The sequence below is a fragment of the Corvus brachyrhynchos genome, unplaced genomic scaffold (assembly GCF_000691975.1).
Source record: "Corvus brachyrhynchos isolate BGI_N302 unplaced genomic scaffold, ASM69197v1 scaffold365, whole genome shotgun sequence".
Lineage (NCBI taxonomy): Eukaryota > Metazoa > Chordata > Aves > Passeriformes > Corvidae > Corvus > Corvus brachyrhynchos.
In genome coordinates, this window is record NW_008239544.1 from 424,940 (window position 1) to 443,863 (window position 18,924).

An 18,924-nucleotide genomic window follows, 5' to 3' on the forward strand; every position below is an offset into this window, starting at 1 on the left:
CCAAACCCCACAGTTGGAAATTCCAGCGTTTGATGTTAATTAGGAACACTTTCAATCAATCACCAGATTTTCCCCTGCTGTTCCCACGTGGCGCTGAACTGAAACCTCCCTCTGGAAGCAGCCAGGTGATGGCACTGGGAATTCTGTCCGTTCCCAGTTTAGGCTGAGCAGCAAACTCCAGCTTCGGTGCCTTTTCTCGGCAGAATTGCTGCTCGCAGTCCCTTCCGTGCCGATCCCAGCCGGGCTCCCTTTCATCAGCCCCAGCCCACGGGCTTTGTCCGGCTCCGCTCCGTGTCCCGGCCCGCGAGCGCCGCGCTCTCCTTGGGGCCATCTGCCTTGCACAATTCCTGCGATTTTACAGCCATTTCGTTACTCAATCCTCCCTCAACTCTCTCCATCGCCCTGCTCTAATGGGCTCCCTGCTCTCCTCAGCAAAACCAGCGGAGAAATCAAATAAAAAAAATAAAAATCCGAACGTTCGGAAAAGAGGAGGCGGGAGGAATCCAGGGAAAACCGAGGCAAAAAAGCCAGGAGCAGTTTGTTGGTTTGGTTGGACCCCTCCCTCCTTTTCCAAGCTCAGGTTGCCTTTCCCTCCTCTCTGCAGCCCAGGGAGGGGGTTCCTGGGAAGTTCCTCATTTTCTGTCATCAATTAGTGCCCAAATCTCCTCATTTATCCGAGGAGCAGCAGCAGCGCTGGAGGTAGGCAGGGGCGAGGCGGAGGGGAGAGGCTTGGGGGGGATTTTCCATCTTTTTTTCTTTCCCCATTTTGTTTATCCCTTGCTGGGTTTTGAAGGAGTCTGTAAACATCTGGGGGGGTTACATCTGGTTTGGGTTCTGCCTGGAATTCCTGGGAGTTTCGTTCCGTTGAGCATTAGAACAAAACCAGCAGCTCCTCTGGCAGGTTCTGCCTGAGGATTTTCCAAAAATAAACCGTGCATCCCCACACTTCCCCCTCTGACACTTGCCTGGGTTTTCATGGAAGTTTTCTGGTGTGGCAAAGGGCTCAGTGAACCTTGGGGTTCAGGGACGGGAACAATTCCCTTTTGGTTTTTTATTGCAAAAGGGGGAAGGTCTTCATTTTTCTGCCAGAAAATCGACTTGGTCGGAATATTCCCTTAAAAAACTTGGAATGTCTTTGCATGGATTGACAGTTTTCCATGCTGATCCCTGTCTTTGAGCAAATGCAGCACTCTTGGCATTGATAAAAATTCATTGATAAGAAGTGGTTGAACGTTTCGAGGTGGGGTTTTTGTGTGTGGTCTTGGTTTTATTTTGGGAGTTACCTGTGTCATTCCCTGCTCCAATCCCGCTGGAATCCCAGCTCTGTGCTGCACAAGTGTCCTCGGATTTGAGGTCCCTCAGGCTCTTGGCTCCAAGTCCAGATCTTTGCAGCTTTAATCCATGTGCAGATCTGTCGAGTCGAGGGTAAATTGAAAAGCTCATGATTGGAGTTTGCTGTTGGGAAGAAAAACTGGGGAAAAGCTCTTTAGTTTGGGCAGGGAGGGAATTGCAGGAACTTCCAGCCAGGAAATCCAGGTGGGAATTGAGGCAGAGGGATTGGGAGTGTGTGTGGAGAAGGAGGAGGAGTAATGCCCAAGCAGCTCTGGAGTGCTGGATTCCTCATCTTTAGATCCCTTCTGGCACTGCCAAATGTCACCAAATGCAGCCCCACAGGGCCATGAGGTGCCTTGGGACAGGAATGGGAATGGGAATGGGAGTGGGAATGGGAGTGGTGTGTGGCAGCCTGGGGTGGGTGTGCGAGGCTGATCCCAAGGAATGCCCCTGGCTGCCAGCGATGGATCCGCACAGTCCACAGTCACTGGATCCATTCCCAGGCTCGATCACAGAACATTCCCCCTGTTCCCTCCCTGTGCCAGAAAACACCACCCAAAAATGGGGGAAATACCCTAAATTTAGAGAATCAGGATTCATTCAGGTTGGAAAGACCTTTAGGAGCATTAAGTCCAACCATCCCCCAGCACTGCCAAGGCCACCACTGACCCGTGTCCCTGTGCCTGGGCTGGACAATCCTTCTGGGGAAGAAATCTTCCCTAACACTGAGGAATTGTCTTGCTCACATGAAATTCTCAAAGTAGGAGGGTTGAGTTGGGCTAAAAGTGCTTTTTACTGGGTTCTGACCAGAGAAACGATGGGTTCTTGTCCCCCTTGTTTGTGGGGGACAGCAAATTTCTGGCTGAGAACCCAGGGACTGATCAACATCATAAGAGAAAGAATTCGAGATAAAAGCAATTTTAAAACACCTTGAAACCCTTAATCCTTCAGGGCTGGTTTCTGAAGGTCCAAAATTAAACATTTTATAATTAAAAAGACCTTTCTTACAGCACAGAACATCCAAGAAAACCCTGATTTTTCTCTAAAAATGCCACCTTCCCTCTTCCTTTTGCACCTGACATTTCGGTGGGTGCTGACCAGACAGACCCTTCCAGCAAAAGGAGGGTTAACTCCTGGAGAAAGGGGGTGGAGAGGGAATCCCAGCTTGGAACTTGAGACTTTCCAGCTGAGAAAGAAAGATTTGGAGATGCAGACGTAATCACGGAGCTCTGCAATCAGCTCCCTGTCAAAGGAAGTCGGGAAAAGCACAGAAGTGAGTGCCCGGGCACGCTGGGTGTAGGGCAGGACACGGAGCAGCAGTGCCACCACCTCCTCCAGGGTGAGTATGGAAAAACTTCCTGTCTGAACGCTCAGAAAATGGTTGAAATGTTGGAAATGCCTCGGTGGGAAGGTCAGGAGTGGAGGTGAATTGGGATTGTTTGGTACCAGATGCAAAAGGTGCTCTCTTAATTCAGGTTTTCCTGCAGAACAGGCTCCAGGAATGAGCTGGGGGGGTCTGGAACAGAATCTCTGCTCTTTCCTGCTCTAAATCCAAAAGTCCTCATGAGCTGCCAAGGACTGCAAACAAACTCATGGAGCGGGAATGCAAATTTGTGTGGATTTCATGTCAAAATGGGAGCATTTTGATTTTTGGGAGCATTTTGATTTGCATGGCTTAACTCCTTCCAGCTTGAGCTGCTCTCCTTAGCTGCCTGCTCCAGCTGCAGCATTCCAGGTAATCCACGTGTTCAGGATGGGCTTTCCTGAACCTTGGAGCATCCTGGTGTAGCTCCACACTTTATTTGCTGCCTGTGTGATGCTCCACGGCTTCTGCACTGAGTGTGGGGGGTTTGTGCTTCGAGGGATCCGAGGATTTCCTGATCCAGACACGATGAAGGATGGAAGAGGGAAGAGATGCTGCTGCCTTGCTTCTCCATGGGGGTTTCCAACCCTGCCAGGTGCATGGGGATGGGATGTTGCAGCTGGGGTGTGATTTATTGCATTGTTATTATTATTGTTGTTGTTGGGTTTATGGTTATATAATAATAATAATAATAATTATTATTATTATTATAACAACAATAATAACATTCCCAGGCTCTCTGGAGCAGCTCATGGTTAACGTGCTCGACTTCCTGAACTGTTTCACGCTGGGTTTTGTGGGGATGTGTTTGTGAAATGCCTGTTTTCCATTACAAAACCGGGAGATAAACGAAGATGACAGTCACATTTTCCTAACATAAATTTCTCCCTTTCCCAGTCCTCCTTGGAAACCATAAATTCCAGCAGCCTGGCTGCCTGCTCCAGACATCAAAAGGCCCCGTGGAGGCCGCTGGGTTTACAAGCCCTGCTCGCCTGGGTCAGGTCCTGTGCAGGAGAGACACAGATGATCCAAATCATCCAAACGATAACAGAAAGCTGGGATGGGAAGCAGAGTGAAAGGAGGAAGCTGGACAATGTGGGAGGGGAAGGAAAATCTCCTGAGGGGCCTTGTCTCAGCTGATACAGTTCAGGTGGTGGGGAGAGATTTTCCTTCCTTTTCTGGCCAGCCAACATCTTCCTGTTTTCCTACTCCTGCCCTAAGTGTTTTCAGCCCTAAGAACTCAACCTTTTGAGCTCAGACTCATGTCCAAGTTGTTGTCTCATCACATCTCCATGAATGCAACGTCCTTTGCTCTTGGCCTTGCTGGATGCTGCCTTTTGCCCAGATCAAATCCATTCACAAACTTCCTCTCCTTGGCTTTTTCTTCCCTGTCACATCAAATACTCATCCAGGCTTTTGCTCTCCTCCCTGACCTCAGCCCGTTCCTGTTCTCATTTAAATCTGCTTCTTCCCCCTGCTGCCCCTTGCCCGTGGCAGGACCAAAATGTCAACACAAACAATGAAAATGCAAAATTTCAATGCAATTTCAATGCTTCACGTCTCACCCTTTAGTCCCTCCCTGCTCTGCATTCCCGGTTTTCATGGACCTTCTGTCCCTCTGAGCTTGGATGGTCCCTCCTTGTGCAGCACCTACGACCTTTTTGTAGGATATTAAGGGTAACTCATCCATGAGTTCCAGCTGTCACCAGCTCAGAGCTCTGGATCAGTGATATTCCTCTTTTTATTATAATTATGCTAAGATTAAACATAATTACCTCAGAGTTATGACACTGAATAAACCCCAGGCTCAAGTTACAAATGAGAAACCTTGTTCTGGTTTTTGCTTTGCTTTCAAAACTTCACTCTGCCCTGAAGAGCAGCTCAAACCAACTGATCTGTTGAAATAAACCCTTTTTTCCACCTTCAACCTGCTGAGTCCTCATCACACGGGGAAACCTTCAGTAACCAACACCCCAATGGATCAGGACAAAGAATTCTGTAGCACATAAACGTTCCTAGCTCGTCCATTATTATAGTTCTTAATATTTCCCATAAATAAATTCCATTTCTAAGTAATAATAATAGTAGTAATAATGATAAGAATGATAATAACAATAATTATAACATCAATAACAATAATAAAAATAACAATAAAAATGAGAAAAATTTAAAAAAAAAAATTAAAAATTAAAAAATGGTAGTTCTACATTGTGGGGCAATGTTTGTCCAGCAAGTCTGAGCTCTTGTCCTCATGTGGCTGGAAAATGTCTATTTATATCCAGTGTGCAGAGGCTTTTCCCAGTTTCCAGGTGGGGATTTGCTGGAGGCTGCTCTGGACTGAGCCACCCTCCTGCTACAAGCAGCTGATGCACAGAAATTGGGGTTTCTTTTGCACTTGTTGCTCCCTCTTTTCCTCCTGGGTTTGAAATTCCCTTGGTTTATGGCAGGGAGGTGAAGCCAAGAGCAGCTCCCCTCCCTGAACTCCTCCCAGAACTTGGGGCTGAGATTTCAGCTCCTTGAACCAAACTCTCACCTCGTTCACTCTTCGCAGGGCAAGGGATGAAGTGCAGGCCTCCAAATTCCCTGGTTTTATGATTTTTGTGTTTCTTCTCATCATTATCAGTTCCCTAAGCCCTTCTAGGTCTGGCCTAGTCCATTCTCTTACTAAAAAATCCACTTTCAATTTGGTTTGATTTCATTTCCTGCGTTCCCCGAACCGAATGTTTCCCTTCAAGCTGTGAAAGCTTCCCCTCAATTCACTGAATTCCCTTTTTATCTGCATTCCCTGCTCCTGTTTCACTCATTTATAAACTAAAAGTGTTTCAGCTCTATCTCAGAATTCATGGACGCTGCATTTTGGGATTCCAGCTCCTGCTGGAGATCCTCTGCCATCGTGAGGGCCCTTGGCGGGAGATCAGACACACAGATCCAGCTTGTCCTGTGGGGATGTGTCATTCCCAGGGCTCCCAACACAGATATCCGTGCCCATCACCTCCCAAAACATGGAATTTCCCCCTCTCTGCCCCACCAAAAACATGGACATCACATTCTTTCAGTGTTTTTCACCAGGACAGCTGGGAAAGGGGCATGTGGCACTGTGGACACAGGTTTGTAACTGTGGTAATGGAGCTCAAGGAATGTTTGGACAACACCCTCAGGCACAGGGTGGAATTATTGGGGTGTCCTGAGCAGAGCCAGGGCTTGGGCTGGATGATCCTGATGGATCCCTTCCACCCCAGGATATTCCATGGTTCTGTAGCAGAAAGTTCCTTACTCATGGCAGATCCTGGAATAAGATGAACTTTAAAGTCCCTTCCAACCCAGACCATTCCATGGTTCCATGGCTGTGATCCATGTGGGGATAAAACACTCTGGGAGCTCTAAAGGGCTCCAGCAATGGTGGCTGAACTCTGCACTCCCCTTTCCCCAGACACACCTGGGGCAGGTTATGCTCAGTTTTAAACCTCCTTCTTGCCCATGAACTTTCATTTGGTCTCCTCTCTGTGGAAGAACTGAGCTCCTTTTCACCCCCACTTGGATGATTTGCTTCCACACAGAAGCCAGACATAAAATCCTCTCTTCTTCCTCATCCACCTCTTTTAACCCAGACATAAAATCCTCTCTTCTTCCTCATCCACCTCTTTTAACCCAGACATAAAATCCTCTCTTTTCCCTCAGCCACCCCTTTTTCATTCTCCATGGATGTTCCCCTTCCCTCAGTGCTCAGCCCCGGGGTGTTGGGGTTTTGGCTGCTGTGCTGCTCTCAGCCCATGGCTCAGCATTCCCATGTCCTGCTCCTGCTGCTCTTCCCGAGCCTGGATTGGGACCTCTCCTGAGGAATTGTCTGGTTCCTGAGCCTGCCAAGAGCTGAGGCAGCTCCTGCCGCAGGACACGGGAGCGTGGCAGCGTCTGACCTTTGCAGTTCTCTCTTGGGAAAGGGGAGACAAAAAGGCAAGAAATAAAGCAAACAAAACAAGGAACAGCGCTGCAAGTGCCAGAAGCAAAAGGCAGTTGAGATAGCAAGTTGTTGGAGTTTATTTTTTTTCCCCTCTTCTATTTTTAATCTGCTCACTTTCATTTTTCTCTGGAACTTGTGGAAAGGACGAGCTTCTGGATAAGGAGAAGTGACTGAACTTGTGCTGAGACAGAAATAATCTGGGTAATCAGCAGTGCAGGGAAGGGGGACACAGGACTACGTGACCACCGAGCTGAAGTTTGGGCAAATCCCTCGTTGTCTGGGAGGTTTTGCCTGGTTTGTGGAGAGCTCCAGCCCCCAGTCCAATCCCAGTGCAGTGTTATTACAGGAATTCATCTTTGAAACCCCAGCAGAATTTGTTTGGATTGCTAATTTCCTCGAGGCCTCGGGATATGCTGAAGTGGAGGAAATCCACGGGTTAGCACACGAGGTATCCAGTTGCAGGGTCTCTGGGGGGTGGGAAATCACTTCCCAAATGTGCCTAATAGCACTAGGGTGGAGAAATTATTAGTGCTGATTACACCCTGAACCAACAAACGATCAAAGCAGATCCCACCCAGGGATGTGGGTGCTGAAAGAGCAGGAAAATGGATGGGGGAGAGTGGGGAGATAAAGGCTCCCTGCTGCTTTTGCTGGGTTTTGTCCCTAGGCAGAGCCCCATCAGTGGCTGAATTACATTTATTTCAGCAAAGGTCTTAATGAGGACCTTGCAGTTGCCAGGATGGGGGAGTCACGTGTGACTTTCATCCAGTTCTCTGCTTTTTGGGACCCTTGGAATGATGGAAACCAGCTCGATTTTACCTTCAGACTGACCTAGGAAATCCTGACTTTCAGAACTAAAGGGACTCTGGGAGTGGCAGTTCCTGTCCTTGCTGTCCCCTCCAGATGGGACGTGGTGACACCGCTGCTCATCCACCCCTGAGGTCATGGTGAGGGCCTTCACCAGGCCTGGGACACTTCCAGGGATCCAGGGACAACCACAGCTTCTCTGGGAAATCCACCCTCATGGGGAGGAATTTACAGGAATTTAGGATGGCTCTTTCCTCAGGGACATCAGATTGGAAAAGGGTCTCCAAATCACCACCTACGGGGTCTTAAATCTGCAAAATATTCCAGGAGAAACAGGGAAACTCAGGGGCAGCGAGGGCTGAACTTCCTGCCTCAAACAGAGGGGTTTTCCTTGAGAATTTGAACTGAATCCCTGCAGGGACACTTGCACTGAGTCCTGTCCCTCCCCTGGGTGACCCAGAGGCTGCTCAGACACCTCCAGGAGAGCTCCATGTCCTGTGGATCTCCCAGGTTTCCGGAGGGAGCTGCAGGGACACTCTGGGGTGTCCTTGTGGGTGACTGTCCCTGAGAACAGCAACATCTCGTGCTCCACAGCACCCCCCAGATGGGACATTCCCGAAGGAATGGCATCTTCCCTGGAAAACCTTGTTTTTCCAAGGGTGGAGATGAAGGACAGGCACGAGTAGGTGGCACCTGTGGTTGGTCCAAGGAGGTTTTGTGCTCCCGTCTGGTCTTGTGAAATCCATGTCTTGTAAACAGCATCCCAGGGAAAATCCTGGAGAATTTAACAGAAGCCAACTGTTCCCACTTTTTTCAAATCCCCCCTTCATTGATTTAATGTTTGAGGTGCAGCTTTGTCCCAGACAAACCACGTAACCCAGTTCTGATCCTTCTCACCAGGCAGTCGTGCTGTCCCACTTGGAAAAAAGGGATTCCCTTCAGGAAACTCTTTCAGGAGTGAGAGATCTGCAGAGGGACCTGAGCTCCCAGCCCCCAGGGCCTCAAGGTTAGTGGATTTTATGTTGCATCCTTTCAAAAACCATTGGAACTGCAACAGGATGGGAAATTTTTTGGGAGGATAAATACCTGCTGCAAGGAAGCTCGCAGGGATATGGAAAAGTGTTTCCAAAGGCAAGGTAAGCAGAGAAATCTATTTTCCCTCATTTATTCTCTCTCCACCATCCTGGATGGAAGAGGAGCCTGGGTTTGTTTGCACTTTGCATGAGAAAGAATTAATTTTTTTTTCCTAATGATTGGAATTTGTATAAACTGACAATATCACAAAGGACAGGGTGAGAAACAGGGCTGGGTGTTAATTATTCTCCTGTTAAAGTTTGCTGTTGAGCTCATGTTAATTGTGTTTAATCACAGGTTTAAGGACAGGTTTCAGCTCTACCAGGAACGAGGGAATTCCCTGAGTCTCTTCCCAGTGCTGGGTTTTCCTTCCTCAAGGGCTGCACTCACCAGAGTTTGGATTTTCTCTTATTTCCTATTTTATCCACACTGTTTTAGAAGATGCAGTGCAGAAAAAGGAGGATTTCATGCAAATTAGGAGGTGAGGAGGAGAAAATCCAAACTGCTTTGGCTCCGGGAACTCCCAGGGTTTCCCTCTCCAGCCTGTGGAGACAGGGAAGTGAAAAGAAGCAGGAAAGGAAAGTGCAAGGCAGTTGTCAGTGGCAGGGAAGGCACTTGAAGGCCTTTCCCATCCATCCCTCCCCTCCTGTGCAGCACCTCCCACTCCAGGCTAGGAAAAGCACAGAAAGTCAGGAAATAGTGAGAACAGAATTAGTTTTTAATTTGCTTTCCTCAGTTTTTAGTAATCCCCGATGCCGTTAATAATGCATTTCTATTCCTCCAAAGAACAGAACTAATAAACTCCCTTTGTTCCAAGGTAGTGCTTGTTCAGGGGGTTCAACCTTCTCCCAGGTGCCATTCCAAAAAAGAGCAGGGATTTAAACTCCAGGAATTTCAGTCTGCAGGACAAAAAAAAAGAGACTTATTTGAAGCTTGGGAAGGTCTGGTTTTTCAGTGTCTCCAACCTTCCTCCCCCCTAAAATAACACTTGAGCCATGGTGAGGGAAACCCTGGGCCAAGTTTTACAGCTGAACCACATGCAGAAGTGCTTGTGCAACTGCTGCCTCCAAACTGAACTCAGATTTCAGGCGAAAAAGGAGAGTTTTGGGACACTGAGGGTGTCAGGCTGCTCTGGAGATGTGCTGGCACCTTTGGGGGTTTCACACCTTGGCTTCTGTGCTTTGTGGTGGTGCCAAGAGGGAGCTCAGAGGGTTTCTTGTGTCTCCCTGGATGTCATTTAAGGTTGGGCAGGAGGGAACTTTAGGAGATGAGCAGCACCTCCTCGAGTTACTGTCTGCAGGTTAAAGCAACACCAGAAAAAATTGAGAGATTTAAAAAAAAAAGAGAAAGATATAAAAAGTCCAGGCCCTTTTTCCAGCTGGTTCCATCTGTGTGGTCTGCTCCGCTGGGGAATTCCTGCTTTGGGAGATCTCCACGGCTCCCAGAGGGCTGAGGGAGATGTGTTGGAGGGGTTCATCAGCTTCTTTCTTCTGGAGACCTTGAAATTTGGTGCCTTCGAGGTTCTGGTGGCCCCGCGGCCTTTGGATGTGTCTTGGCCCTGAAAACGAGCACAGGACCAACACACAGAGTGAAAGCAGAGGCCTGGAGCTGGAGTCCTGGCTTTGCCCCAGCCTAATGGATATTCAGTGCTGGCCTGGAGCCTCTGGGATTAGCAGAGAGTTGTTTTCCTCAGGGATTGGGGAAATCTCCAGCTTGGCTTCTCCACGGCCTGTCCGTCCCCTGTCTCGTGACAGGTTCATCCTGTGAGCAAGAGCAGATGATAAATCCATCACCTCCTGAGATTCTCAGCTTCATATTCTGTTTTTTTTTTCCTTTTTCCCTTTCACACTATGGCACCAGGGCCTTCCAGAGGGAGCTGATAGCTGTGGGTTTCCAAAGGAAAGGGACAGAGTTAATGGGAGCACTGTCGGCCTTACAATCAGTGGGAGGCTCCAGGGGCCTCTGTCCTGCCTTGTGGAGCTGGATTGGGATGGGCACAAGCTCTTCCTGATGGCCAGGACACTGGGAATGACTCCAGTGTGGGCACACTGTGGGATCTTTTGGAATAACAGGGAGGGTGTAAGCTCAGAGCTCCGCACAGGGATGGCCTTGGCTTTGGATGTTGTTTTCCTGTGGAGAGCGAGCTGGATTTGGACATCACAACCCTCAGGAGATGAGCTGCTCCCTCTGAGTGCTCTTTTTACATCGCCCTCCCCCAGCTGAGCCCAAGCAGGACAAAACAGGGGGGATTAATTTGGCTTTTCCCTGTTCCAGTTGGTTCGAGTCACTCTGTAGTTGCCCCATTCATGTAGGAAAGGCCTGGCCCATTCCAGAGCAGGAGGTAGCACAGGGAAGATGAGGGAAGGGGCAGCTCCATCACTGCATCCAAGTAATGTGTTGGATTTGTGTTTCTCTTTTTGGGGCCATCTGGAAAATGATTTGCTCAGAGTGAGTGGAAATGCAGGGAAGGATTTATGGGATAAAACAGGGAGCACTGGGACAGCGCCGGCAGATGGATCCAGGGAAATGGATCCTGTGGAACAGCCTCATGTGTGCCACACACTCCTGTTGTGGCTCCTGGGAAAGGAGCCTTGGACACAAGGAAATGGATCCAGGCTTTAATGTAAAACCTCATTTTTGGTGAGTCAGTGGGGCCAATTCCTTCCAAGTGCCCCCCTCTGACCTCTCCCAGCAGCCATTCCCTTCTCTTTGGGATCATGCCCGGGATGTGCCAGCTCTGCCCTCTCAGTGCCAGCACAGGCACAACCCTGAGGGATTGCTGGTGTGGAAATCCATCCCATTTCCAGCCTGGGCTTCTCAGGAAGCCTCTGGGAATGCTGCAGGCAGGGAAGGGATGTGAGCAGGCCCCGAGGTGGTGCTGACATCACCAGTAAAGCTCAGGGAGCTCCCTCCAACTCCTGAGCCTCAGTGCTGGGCTTAAATGAGCTCCAGAGCTCCAGCACGACCTCACTCTATTCCCAGAGCTCCCAGGTCATGGAGAACGAAGGATTTCTTTCAACACCCCAGGAAAACCATGAAAAACAATCTCCAACTCATCCAGGGCCCACCCTGGCTTTCACCCTCCGTTCCTGCCTCGGAGTGTTTGCCAGGAACCTCCTGGAAGAGAAGAACCCCAGGGCTGCTGAGCGGGCTTTGCAGGAGTTTGGGATGGATGGATCTTTGATCCCCTTGGATGCTTTGGGGGCTGGAGGAGTGGCAGCTGCCAGTCCCACCAAGCCCTGCTCTCCAAGCAGAGACTCCCTGGGAATTTCTCATGGGCTCCAGGGTTTTGTCTGTGCCCCACTTTGGGGGCAAAGCTTTGCTTTGCTGCACTGCTCTGAGTTCTACTTTTGCCCTATTAATTCCTGGCAAAATAAAGCCCAACCAACTCTAAATAGGGCTGGATGACAGCGGGTGCCAGAGGTTGTTCCTGCTGCTGCCATCTGGAGCAGCACCTCCCCTTTATCTCCCCCTTACTTCCCCTTTATCTCCCCTTTTCCTCCCCTTTATCTCTCCTTCCAGGTCTCAGCCTGTTCAGTTCCTGTTCTTCCTCCCTCACACTTCATTTCCTTCTGCTCTGCTCCTGTTTCTGCCTCACCCCAGTCCCTGCAGGCCCCACAGGCCCCATTCCCACAGAAATGTTGTTAAAATGAAGCCAGGTTAACATTCCCTCACTGGAATGTGCATGGAGAATCCCTCCCACTCCGTGATGGCATTTCTGAGCTTTCAGCATTTGTAGGATGTTGTTTTTTGAGCTGCTTTCAGCTGTGTCACCCAGAACCCAGAAATGGGGTGAAGTGAGGGTGGAAATGGTTGCCTGGTTGTGCACTGAGGCCCAGAGCTGAGGGACCTCCTCCATCCCCTTCCCTCTGCCCTCATGGCACTGGAGATGATAAAGGAGAGCTTCAGACCCACCAGCCTCGTCCCAGCCCCTTCCACCAGGGAATACTTCCCATGGATTTGTTCCCAGTGGAGCCTATTGCAGCATTTGTCTGATTTTAAAACAATAAAACACCCCAGGGCTGCTCCATCTCGGAGCCCCCAAATCTGAGGTTATTCAGCCCAAAGTTGCCACGTCGGTGCCATTTTGAGCATTTCAAGGTCGCTGCTGCCTTCCCCAGCTGGGCAAGGCCCAGAGGTGACAGCCAGGAGTGTTTGCCATGGTGGGAAGGACATTTCCAATGGGAAAAGGCCGTGCCTGGAGCCTGGACCTTTTCTCTCCCCTCCCACTTCAGTCACAGCAGATGAATGATTTGTTTGTCATCAAATTAAGGCCCAAGCTGGGCCTTTGGCTTTGCTGGTCCATTCAGCAGAGTTTTTTGCTTTGTGTCTGGCCAAAAAGTGACTCAGAGGAGCCATGAGCGAGGGGCACGAGCCTCCCTGCAGCCAGGCAGGGACTGCAATTCATCCCTCGACAAATCCAGGGAGAGAGCTTGGTTAGGAAGCAGAGGAAACCACAGGCAGGGAGATTGGAATCAAGAGTTGCTCCACAGGGAGCAAATGGTTAGGAAAGGACAGGCTGTGCTGATCCAACACCCAGCAAAAGGACCTGGCTGGGGTCAGGCCTCCCTGGAGAGCTCTGGGAGCTCCCAGACAGTTTTGCAGCTGGGTGGGATCCAGATGGAGCAGCCGGTGGGAGCCAGACTGTGCGTGGGATGCTGAGGATGTGTTTCCATTCCTCATCTTCCATCCCAGCAAGAGTTTTTATATGGCAATAAACTGAAGGAATTCTGCACTTTCCCAGTAGCACCGGGCTCCTGTTGGGGGTTTTGGGAGGCCTTTTGGGGGCTGGGAATGTGGGGTGGGAAGGGAAGCCCATGCAGGTGGTCCTGAGGAGAGCTGAGCAGTGTGGGAGGGATGGGTGCTGCACTTTTGGGGAGAGCAGGATCCCTCCAGGAGCAACTTTGGCTTCTGGAGCCGTGGACGGCAACTGCTGCCTTTGGTATGGAATTGTCTTGTCTTGTCCAGCTTTTATTCCAGGGCAGCAGCTCCTTTCTTCCCCCATGGAAATCCCTCCCAAAGTCCAACCCCTGGCTGCTTTGAGGGAATTTTCACGGAGTGGGATTGAAGGATCGGGATGTGACCCTTTGCTGGGAAAGTTGGGATTCATGAAAAGGTGGGAATGTGCCGAACCAAGTGAGCTGAGCTGGAAAGTGCTGCTGGAGCTTTGGCTGCTTCTGTGGAAGGGACCAAACACAGGGAAAAGTCTCTGGGATCAGGGAACAGGAACCAGGAGAGCTGAAACCAAACCTTGGCTCTGTCGTGGACTCTGCATTGCACTGACAGTGTCACTTAAGGTCACCTCGAAACAAATCAGCTCCTAAGCTGGGGAGTTAAGTCAGGCTTTAGGAGTGTGGGGAACTCCCAGGGCCTGGAGCTGTCCCCTTTGGAAAGGTTCCAAAGGGCAATTCCTCAGGCTGGGACTTCAGCTGCCCCTGCACTGGAAGATATCCATGGACAATTCCAGTATCTCGGCTTCCAGGGGTCGGTGATGGCTGACTTGGAAGGATGGGGGAGGAGGAACCCCTGTCCTGATTGCTGGAATTTCGGAAGTTGGACTCCTGGGATCGTTACTTGCCTCGACCTCAGTGAGAGGTGCTGGTGCTCACAGCAGGGAGGAGAACATCCCTTACTGGGACAGCTGGGATTTTCCATGGAGTTTGAGCTGTTCTTGCACATAATTCCCACCAGAGTTTATGAGCCCTTGGTGCCTGCTCCTTTGCAGATCCTGGGAAAACTGCTGCCAAAACCCACCAGCCAAATGTTCTGGGAGCTGGTGCCACCCGAAATCCAGCCAGGGGTGAGGAGCAGCTGAGGAAAATCCCCATGGAGTGAATGATCCCAGAGCTCTTGGATCAGCTGTGCACACGTTCATTTAATCCCAATAAAAGTCTCTCCTCTTGCTGGGCAGGGAGCAGCTCCCGGCTGGAAGGCCCCTGGATGACTGGACTGGGAGGGAGGCTGAGCTCAGCCAAAGGCAGAAACGCTTCAGCTCTGCTGAATTCCATGTGCCAGATCTCCAGGTGCCTCTCCAGGCTTGGGTCTGGCTGGTGGGGAGGGTGATCTGGGTGTGCACCTGCCCTTGGGATAAGCCCAGCCTTGGGCAGCCCCACTGGCTTCGCTCAAGGTGAAATCACGGGCTTGGAAACTTCTCCTCTAAAACCAGGGCAGCCTTGGCCGTTGTTTCCTTGAGATTGGTTCCACCAGCTCCCAGGACCTGTTTTCCACGGGGCTGGCAAGCTCTGCCTGGCCATTTGATCTTGGAATGATGGGAGCAGAGCCTGTGCTGAGCCTGTCAGCTCGGGGGAACCATAAAAAAGGAACCGAGAGTTCAAGCAAACAAAACCTGGAAGCCTGGAGAGGAGAAGGTCATGGAGACACCCCCTCCATGGCAGGACACTGTGTTTTTTGGGGCTGGGCTGCTCTGCCTGGCTGCAGATCTCTGGCACATCCCAGATGGATTCTGTGGAGCTGCAGGAAGCAGCTCAGACTCGGGATAAAGCGGGAAGATGTTTTTGAAGCAAAACCAGGTGTTAATCAAGGCTCAGGGTATGTTTCAGGTGATTCCTCCCTCCCTGTCCAGAATCCATCTCCAGCAGGATGGAGAGTTCCTTAGGAAAATGGATCCAGGCTGCAAACCCAAGATCTCCATCCCAGGCAGGGAATTTGCTTTGATTCCCTTCTGTCCCTGGAGCAGCCGCCACACTTATCCCACAAATGAGGAGATCCCAGCTCTGCCCGAATCCTCATTTGTGGTGCATTGTCCCAGCTGCTGGATGTGTCTGGAGCCTGTGGGATTGGTTTCCTTCCTGCAAACCAGTTTGGGACTGGTGCTGGCAGCCGAGGAGCTGCCACAAACCTGGTGGGAACAATTCCCAAAATCCCCCCTCGCAGGGCACAGCGGCCTGAGACTTTAGGGAGCTGCTCCATCATTCCTGTGGCATTTCCCCATCTTGACCAGGGCACAAACCCCATCCCTGGCAGTGTCCAAGGCCAGGCTGGACAGGGCTTGGAGCAGCCTGGGATAGTGGAAGGTGTCAGGGTTGGAACGAGATGAGCTTTGAGATCCCTTCCATCCCAAACCTTTGGGCAGAGGGTTCTGTCCAGGTTTACCAGGTGGAAATGGGCTGGGAACCATTTCTCCAGCCTGGAATGGGGCAAAGGCTCTTTCACCTCCTTCCCAAGCCTTGGGAGACCCTCCCCACTGACCCCCCCAGTGCTCCCACTGAGTGAATCCAAAGATTATTTCATCCCTGTCCTGTGGCCCAGCCAGCCCTGGAGCCAACAGGAACGTGGCTTCAGGAGCTGGGGAGGGCCCCCAGGATCCCAAACATCCCAAAAACCCCCCAAGCTCTGTGCTTTGTGTGCACGGCCGGGATCTGCTCCGGCTCCCACCAGCCCCGCCGTGCTGGAACGATGCTGGAGCTCCATGTGCAGAGGGACAAGCTGGAAACAAATGCTCCTCTCCAGGATTTCACCCCCAGCTGCACCAGCTCAGACCATCCATTCCCTCCTGGGGCTCGTGGCCTTTTCCTTTGTCTCCTTGTTGGGGAATCCAGCTGATTCCTGTCAGGAAGACAAATGGTGTCTCCGAAGCTCCGATAAGAAGGATGAAATCTGTCCTTCGCTGAGGGCTCTGCAGAGGTTTGGGGGGATGCAGTTGGAAAATCGGGATTAGGCTTTCCAAGAGCATGGAGGCTGATCCAGGGGGTTGGATTTTTGGGGTGGAAGTGGATGTGAACCCTTGATTTGGAGGTCATTTGCCTGTTTTCATCCCGTTTCCATCCTGGTGGAGCAGCGTTTGTGTGGGATCAGTTAAACTCAGGGACATTTGGGTGAGGAAACTCTTGGAAGCACAGGGGCACATCCCGAAGGGTCTGGTTTTCCCTGGATGTGGGGAAGCTGAGCGTGCTGGCCTCCATCCCATTCCCACAGCCGGTGTCCACCTGAGGAAACCCCATTAAGATCTGTGGGGTGGAGGCTGTGGCACTTCTGCTCCCCAGTCCTGGCAGAATCCAGCCTGGATTCAACCCCTCTGCCATTTAAGCAAAGAAATTTGCTGCAAGCTCGTGGTGAGCCCTTTTTAGTGAGTGTGGGTGGTGAGAAACACAAAGCTTCCCAAATAAAATCAGCAGAATGCTGGGTGGCAGCCCTGGTTCCCTTGGCTTCCTTAAAAACCCAGCTCTTAATGGATCTGCTGGAAAGTTTTTGAGATGTTCTGTTTGAAGTCTGGGCCGGTTTTATGTTTTATGCAGGAATTTGGCTGCGGGAAGTCTCAGTTCTTTCACGTATTTTGTATCAAAATCCCTTTATAGACCAAATAATTCCTTTTCCACTGCAGAGCCTCTGCCCCGTGCCCAGATTGCTCCAAGCCGCTCCTGCTGCTGAGATGATTTCTGCCTAAAAGACAAATTTGTAGCTTTTTTTGTTAAATTTCCAGCCTTTTGCTGTTTTCCAGGGACATTTTCGTGGGGTGGGACTTCGAGGGCTGGGGAAGCGGGGGTTCATGAGAAGCTGGGAATGCACTGAACACCAGTGAGCTGAGCTGCTCGGTGCTGCTGGAGCTTTGGCTTCTCTTCCAGTGGTGTGTAAGGGACCAGACACGGGGGAAAAAAATCCTGTGGGATCAGGGAACAGGAGAGGGGAAAGAGGAGAGGAGACAGCTCAGCAGAGCTGGAGCATCCCTGAGTGTGGAGCGCTCGGAGCACGGAGCCGCTGACCTGGAGTCACCTCCGCTGGCACTGAAGGGAAAGCCTCGCCAAAAATTCTTGTGGTTTCCTAACTCCTGGGCTGCCGGCGGTTCGCACCATTCCCAAAGGCAGCCGTGCCTTCAGGAATTCCCCTCTGGAGCCGGCAGCTGCGGCTGCTCCATCCCGCCCCGCACACGCTGATAACGAGCTGGGCGAGGCTCTTATCAGCATCCCGCTGACATCCCCGCCACGGCGATGAAGGCTCGGGCGCGGGAGGCCCCGGGAGCCTCCTGGCTCCTCCCGGGACACGCGGGATTGATTAGGGATGTGCCGGCTGCCGGGATGCAGCGGGAATGTGACGGACACGGAGCGGCGGGCGCTGCCCTCCCGGCAGGAGCCAGGGAAACGGGAATGAGCTGCGGGAGATGGGATGACAGCGGCTGGCAGATAAGGATGTGGTTTTCATTTCAGCATCCCATTAAACGGGAGGAGAACGTTCCCATCCCGCAGCTCGTTCGCGGTTCTGCGTCGGGATGGAACCGGCAGGGCCCCAGATGTGGCCGGGAATGAGATCCCAGGGATTGCAAATCCCGGCTGGATTTGTCTCCTGAGCCTTGCACAGGCGTTTGTGCTGCGTGGAAAGCGGGGAAGGACCCAACGTGGCTTTGCAGGGCTGGAAAATCAGGAGAAGGCAAATCCCTGACTGTGATTTTCAGGGAGAATTTGGCTCTTCCAGCGCCGGAATCCGGGCTCTGGTGTAACACCAGGAATTTGCTGTTTCAGTGGGAGCAGGCAGAAATCAAACTCTCGGTGATGACATTTAGTGAAGGGGCAGGGAAGGCACCAGGGACACCCCTCGGCATCAGCCTGGATTTCCTGTGGGGCTGGAGGGTGGGAAAGTCTCCTGGACACCCTGCTTGGTGGAATGGGATCGGTATTCCCAGTATAGTGCCAGGCTGGACTGGTCATCCCTGGATCTCGTAGCCTCTGCCCAGCCACTGCAAGGCTTTCCAGGAGGAAACTCTGCATCCACGTGATCCTTTGCCCATTCCCAACTGTGTGGTTCAGTACCAACCTCGGATTCTGGAAAAATCCCTCTGAGGCCAGCCCGGGGTGTGTCAGGTCTGCAGAGTGGAGCATCCCTGTCCTCCCAGCTTTTCCAGAGCCCTGGCTGCCAGGACACAGAAAGTGCTGGACAGACTCATCCCCATTTCACAGAATCATGGAATCAGGATCACAGAGGGTGGAAAAGAGCTCCAGGATCAGAGTCCAACCTGAACTCAATCCCCACCCTGTCCCCAGCCCAGAGCACTCAGTGCCACCTCCAGCCCTTCCTGGGACACCTCCAGGGATGGCCACTCCAAACCTCCCTGGGCACTTCCAAGGCCTGAGCTCCCTTTCCATGGGGAAATTCCTGCTGAAAAAGGACCTACAAGGACTATGTGTCCAGCTTCTGGCCCTGCACAGGACCACCCCTAGAATCCCAACATGTGCCTCACTTTTCACACAAACATGTTTTAACCGGAACCTTTCACTGTATTGCTTTAATTTTATCGGAAATCTCCTGGGTCTGGAATGTGGGTCCCAGGTGACAGTGCTGGGGCTTGGGGGCTGGATGCAGCAGAAATGTACCAAGAACCTCCTGGGCACAGCAGGAGACCTGCCCTGCCCCTGTGGGTCCGTCCCTGTCCCTGTGCCCC

General features: G+C 51.5%; 1 long non-coding RNA gene across 1 annotated transcript in view; it reads left to right on the forward strand.

Moving 5' to 3' along the window:
• The first annotated feature begins 725 nt into the window (after window positions 1–725).
• The window catches only part of LOC108448455, a 168,656-nt gene continuing 150,457 nt past the window's right edge, over window positions 726–18,924 (forward strand). The window contains exons 1-2 of the long non-coding RNA XR_001864343.1: window positions 726–2,671; window positions 8,361–8,466. This is a non-coding gene — a long non-coding RNA (uncharacterized LOC108448455). The remainder of the gene's footprint in view (window positions 2,672–8,360; window positions 8,467–18,924) is intronic.